At 66.9% G+C, this 6,000-nt stretch overlaps 2 non-coding genes across 2 annotated transcripts; both read left to right on the top strand.

The window, feature by feature from the left end:
• Window positions 1-937: 937 nt before the first annotated feature.
• LOC143273686 (5S ribosomal RNA) lies at window positions 938-1,056 on the top strand. The gene has a single exon (XR_013051873.1). It is a non-coding gene; the product is annotated as a 5S ribosomal RNA (ribosomal RNA).
• Window positions 1,057-4,355: 3,299 nt separating this feature from the next.
• Window positions 4,356-4,474, top strand: LOC143273685 (5S ribosomal RNA). The gene has a single exon (XR_013051872.1). It is a non-coding gene; the product is annotated as a 5S ribosomal RNA (ribosomal RNA).
• Window positions 4,475-6,000: the final 1,526 nt, after the last annotated feature.

Below are 6,000 nucleotides of genomic sequence, written 5' to 3'. Positions count from 1 at the left end.
TGTGTGTGTGTGTCTGTCTGTCTGTCTGTCTGTCTGTCTGTCTGTGTCTGTCTGTGTCTCCTGGGGAGAGGAGGAAGAGGAGTAGGAAGGAGCAACGGGGGAGGAGGAGGAGGAGGAGAAGCCGACAGTTCCCCAAGGTGAGAGATGACAGTCGGTGCGAGCACCCCATCCGTCCAGGCACCACCTCGGGGCAGCACCGTCAGGAGGGTGAGCACCCTGTCTGGACGGGTGGATGACCCACCCGAAGGATCCGGCCGCCTTGCCTGCGCCTCCCTGGGCACCTCCCCTCCCCGGGAAGCCAGGAAAGAAAGTGGCAGAGCGCAGCCCGGGCAGGGCCACCCTCACCCCCACTCCCCACCCCCCACCTCCACCTCCCCACCAGGACCCCCGAAGGCACAGAAATGGCCTGCAGGTCAGAGGAGGGCTCCAACCTGCTTGGCACAAAGACCAGGGGCTGGCTACCTGGCAACGGGTGGGGCGAGTCGCGGAACCAAGGCAGCCCCTGCCCTGGAAGGAAGAAGGTCCTGAGGCTTCAGCGCCCGCAGCCGTGGAAAGCCGAGCGGGGGAGCGGGAGGTGCGGGCGCGTGCACACCGGACCCGCCCGAGGCCCAGGGAGAGGGAGGAGCAGGCTTGCGGGCGAGCCAAGGTGCCAGGGGCCCGCCGGGTGTGCCCGGTGGGAGAGTGCGTCCGGCCGATGAAGCAGGACCGGGAGAGGAGAAGGTCCCGGGGAAACGCTGGCCACTGCCGGCCCTGGGCCCCCGCTGCGGGCCACGGACCACGGGCCACGGAGGCGGGCAGAGGGCTGAGGAGGGCCTCGCTGGCGTGCCGTCGCGTTGAGGGTGGGGCGCGAGCCGGGCTCAGGGGCGGCGGGTGGGTGGGTGAGCTGCTGAGGGCAGCGGCGGCCAGGCTCTTGAGGCTCCGCGGGCCAGGCGCCATCGTCTACGGCCATACCACCCTGAACGCGCCCGATCTCGTCTGATCTCGGAAGCTAAGCAGGGTCGGGCCTGGTTAGTACTTGGATGGGAGACCGCCTGGGAATACCGGGTGCTGTAGGCTTTTTTTGCCTTTGCCCCTTTGGCCTTTGAAAGGCAGGCCCTTTGCGGCCGCGGGCCCCCATGGGGCGGGCCCCGGGACCCCTCCGCCTCCCCCTCCCCCTCCCCTTCGCCCGCAAGGCTGCCAATTCGCCCGGCCATCGCAGCCGTCAGGCACGCTGCCAACCCACCGGGGGAAACACCCGAGTGGGGATCCCAGGACCCCAGAAGAAGCTAAGATTCACATGAGAGAGGCAGGTCTCGCCTGACAGGCAGCCCAGGCTAGCCTTGCCCTCCAACAACCGGGGCTCCATCGCACCTGGCTGCCTGCCTGGCTCCACAGGCGGGGGTCTGGGAGGAGGACACTCCGGGTCCCGGCACGGGGATGGGGTGGGGGGACAGATCCGCCCACCACCTCCACACAGCCCACCGCTTGGAAGCAGTCCCAGAGGAACCAGGCTCCCACCCGAGCCCTCCACCACGCCCACCTCCCCCACTAGGAGCCCCCACGGGATAGGGTGGTGGTGCCCAGGGGCGTGCCTACGGGCCTGCCTGCCTGCCTTCCTGCCTCCCTGAGTGTGTTAACTTTGGGTGCGTGCATAGGTGAGTAGGCCCGTGTGTGTGTGTGTGTGTGTGTGTATGTGTGTGTGTGTGTGTGTGTGTTCAGGTCGGCCACATTGTCATCCTGTGTGCCTGTGTAGCCTCATTCCTGCATCATTGAATGTTTTGTGTGTTGGGGGGGGGTATCTCACGCACGTGTATGTGTGTGTGTGTGTGTGTGTGTGTGTGTGTGTGTGTTCCTGCGGGCGCACACGCACGCGGGCCTCTGTGCCTGCAGGCACCCTGGCTCGTGCATGGGTGTCTGTGTGTGTGCGCGTGCGTGCTTGCGTGCGTGCGTGCGTGTGCGGGGGCACACATGCCGAGTGTGTTTCCGTGTGGGCGAGCGTGTGTGTGGAGGTCTACGTGTGTGCGTGCATGAGTGTGAGTCCACGTGAAGCGGTGCCCTAGGGGGCTGCGACGTGTCCGTGGGTGTGGCTGCGCGTGTCGCCGGTGGGATGGGATGCCAGAGAGCCACAGTTGGTTGCTTCCCGAGCCCGACCCGAGGGGCCAAGGCCTGGGCGCAGGCCAGTAGAGGAGTCAGTCAGTAGTGCGGTGGCCGAGCAGAGCACCCGGGTCCAAGATGGGCCCGACCTGGAACCTAGTGGTCCCAGGGCAAGAGGAAGTCACAGGTCAGGCGCTGTCCCACTGAGGCGCCGGCGGTGCGGGAATTCTCGGGAATTCTCTGTCTGTCGCGGAAGCAGGTCCCCCAGAGCGGAGGGGTCCGTGCTGGGGTTTGAGAGGCCATCAGACCCCCGGCACACAGTCCGGTCCAGCCGCGCGACCTTCGTCGCGCCCGCTCAGACCCTTGGCTCTTCCTTGATGGAGGCAGCTTTGGATGGGTGCGTGGCCGGGTGGCCGGGTGGCCAGGTGGCAGGAAGAGAATTCTGGCCCCGTGACCCGCCTCTACCCCCAACGTCCACGGAGCTGAGCGACAAAGAGCCCCGTGTTCCAACCTGCCCTGGACATCCTTGCCCGTTTATGTGTGTGTGGCGAGGCTCGGGCTCCGTGTCTGGGTGTGGATGTGTGCACGAGTGTGCGCATGTTTGTGCCTCTGGTTTTGTACGCTCTGGCTTGGCTGTGCGGCCGTCCCTCCTTGCTAGAGCACGGGTGCTCGCTCCATCCAGTGAAGACAGACAGACAGACAGACAGACAGACTTTGTGGCTGCAGGGCCCTGCCCGAGCTGTCTCATCCATTGGCAAGGGAAGATGTAACCGAGGAGTTGGGGCCTAGACACACGCTTCCTTCCTCGTCCGGGACTCTCCAGAGGACAGTACTCTCCACAGGCAAGGTGGGAGGAGGCCCGCTGGCCGGGTGGGACCGAGGATAGATAGCCCAAGAGACGCCTGGCCCGGACGGGACCCGCCTCTGCCCCCACCGTGCACGCGCAGAGCGCCAAGACCCAAGTTCCAAGTTCGCTGGGACCCATGGGCGCAGGATCATCTTGCTCGCCTTCCAGCGAGACATTCTCCCTTCTCCCGGGCGGGCGGGCTGAGCGGGGCGGCTCATCATCATCGCCTCCGCCGCCGCCCCCGCCGCCGCCGCCGCCCCCGCCGCCCCCGCCGCTTCCCGGGGAGGGAGGCTTCTGCCACGGAGGAATGGATGGACGGGTTCTCCGTGGGGGTGGGGCGGGGGTGGGGGCAGAACCTGGAGCCCACGAGCTGGCATTCCAAGTTCCAGAGAGGGAACCAAGGTCCATCCAGGAGGTAGGGAAGGGTGTGTGAATGGGCGTGCATGTGTGTGTGTGTGCGTGTGTGTTTGTGCATGCGTGTGTGTGTGTGTGTGTGTGTTTGTGTGTGTGTCTGTCTGTCTGTGTCTGTCTGTGTCTCCTGGGGAGAGGAGGAAGAGGAGTAGGAAGGAGCAACGGGGGAGGAGGAGGAGGAGGAGAAGCCGACAGTTCCCCAAGGTGAGAGATGACAGTCGGTGCGAGCACCCCATCCGTCCAGGCACCACCTCGGGGCAGCACCGTCAGGAGGGTGAGCACCCTGTCTGGACGGGTGGATGACCCACCCGAAGGATCCGGCCGCCTTGCCTGCGCCTCCCTGGGCACCTCCCCTCCCCGGGAAGCCAGGAAAGAAAGTGGCAGAGCGCAGCCCGGGCAGGGCCACGAACCCCTCCTGCCACCCTCACCCCCACTCCCCACCCCCCCACCTCCACCTCCCCACCAGGACCCCCAAAGGCACAGAAATGGCCTGCAGGTCAGAGGAGGGCTCCAACCTGCCTGCCCCAAAGACCAGGGGCTGGCTACCTGGCAACGGGTGGGGCGAGTCGCGGAGCCAAGGCAGCCCCTGCCCTGGAAGGAAGAAGGTCCTGAGGCTTCAGCGCCCGCAGCCGTGGAAAGCCGAGCGGGGGAGCGGGAGGTGCGGGCGCGTGCACACCGGACCGGCCCGAGGCCCAGGGAGAGGGAGGAGCAGGCTTGCGGGCGAGCCAAGGTGCCAGGGACCCGCCGGGTGTGCCCGGTGGGAGAGTGCCGCCGGCCGATGAAGCAGGACCGGGAGAGGAGAAGGTCCCGGGGAAACGCTGGCCACTGCCGGCCCTGGGCCCCCGCTGCGGGCCACGGACCACGGGCCACGGACGCGGGCAGAGGGCTGAGGAGGGCCTCGCTGGCGTGCCGTCGCGTTCAGGGTGGGGCGCGAGCCGGGCTCCGGGGCGGCGGGTGGGTGGGTGAGCTGCTGAGGGCAGCGGCGGAGGTGAGGCTCTTGAGGCTCCGCGGACCGGGCGCCGTCGTCTACGGCCATACCACCCTGAACGCGCCCGATCTCGTCTGATCTCGGAAGCTAAGCAGGGTCGGGCCTGGTTAGTACTTGGATGGGAGACCGCCTGGGAATACCGGGTGCTGTAGGCTTTTTTTGCCTTTGCCCCTTTTGGCCTTTGAAAGGCAGGCCCTTTGCGGCCGCGGGCCCCCATGGGGCGGGCCCCGGGACCCCTCCGCCTCCCCCTCCCCCTCCCCTTCGCCCGCAAGGCTGCCAATTCGCCCGGCCATCGCAGCCCTCAGGCACGCTGCCAACCCACCGGGGGAAACACCCGAGTGGGGATCCCAGGACCCCAGAAGAAGCTAAGATTCACATGAGAGAGGCAGGTCTCGCCTGACAGGCAGCCCAGGCTAGCCTTGCCCTCCAACAACCGGGGCTCCATCGCACCTGGCTGCCTGCCTGGCTCCACAGGCGGGGGTCTGGGAGGAGGACACTCCGGGTCCCGGCACGGGGATGGGGTGGGGGGACAGATCCGCCCACCACCTCCACACAGCCCACCGCTTGGAAGCAGTCCCAGAGGAACCAGGCTCCCACCCGAGCCCTCCACCACGCCCACCTCCCCCACTAGGAGCCCCCACGGGATAGGGTGGTGGTGCCCAGGGGCGTGCCTACGGGCCTGCCTGCCTGCCTTCCTGCCTCCCTGAGTGTGTTAACTTTGGGTGCGTGCATAGGTGAGTAGGCCCGTGTGTGTGTGTGTGTGTGTGTGTGTGTGTGTTCAGGTCGGCCGCATTGTCATCCTGTGTGCCTGTGTAGCCTCATTCCTGCATCATTGAATGTTTTGTGTGTTGGGGGGGGTATCTCACGCACGTGTATGTGTGTGTGTGTGTGTGTGTGTGTGTGTGTGTGTTCCTGCGGGCGCACACGCACGCGGGCCTCTGTGCCTGCAGGCACCCTGGCTCGTGCGTGGGTGTCTGTGTGTGTGCGCGTGCGTGCTTGCGTGCGTGCGTGCGTGTGCGGGGGCACACATGCCGAGTGTGTTTCCGTGTGGGCGAGCGTGTGTGTGGAGGTCTACGTGTGTGCGTGCATGAGTGTGAGTCCACGTGAAGCGGTGCCCTAGGGGGCTGCGACGTGTCCGTGGGTGTGGCTGCGCGTGTCGCCGGTGGGATGGGATGCCAGAGAGCCACAGTTGGTTGCTTCCCGAGCCCGACCCGAGGGGCCAAGGCCTGGGCGCAGGCCAGTAGAGGAGTCAGTCAGTAGTGCGGTGGCCGAGCAGAGCACCCGGGTCCAAGATGGGCCCGACCTGGAACCTAGTGGTCCCAGGGCAAGAGGAAGTCACGGGTCAGGCGCTGTCCCACTAAGGCGCCGGCGTCGGAGGCGGTGGCGGCGGTGCGGGAATTCTCTGTCTGTCGCGGAAGCAGGTCCCCCAGAGCGGAGGGGTCCGTGCTGGGGTTTGAGAGGCCATCAGACCCCCGGCACACAGTCCGGTCCAGCCGCGCGACCTTCGTCGCGCCCGCTCAGACCCTTGGCTCTTCCGTGATGGAGGCAGCTTTGGATGGGTGCGTGGCCGGGTGGCCGCGGGGCAGTAAGAGAATTCTGGCCCCGTGACCCGCCTCTACCCCCAACGTCCACGGAGCTGAGCGCCAAAGAGACCCGTGTTCCAACCTGCCCTGGACATCCT

Source organism: Peromyscus maniculatus, chromosome 5 (assembly GCF_049852395.1).
Source record: "Peromyscus maniculatus bairdii isolate BWxNUB_F1_BW_parent chromosome 5, HU_Pman_BW_mat_3.1, whole genome shotgun sequence".
Lineage (NCBI taxonomy): Eukaryota > Metazoa > Chordata > Mammalia > Rodentia > Cricetidae > Peromyscus > Peromyscus maniculatus.
Note: the sequence above shows the minus strand (reverse complement) of the source record. Positions and strands in the feature narration are given on the sequence as shown.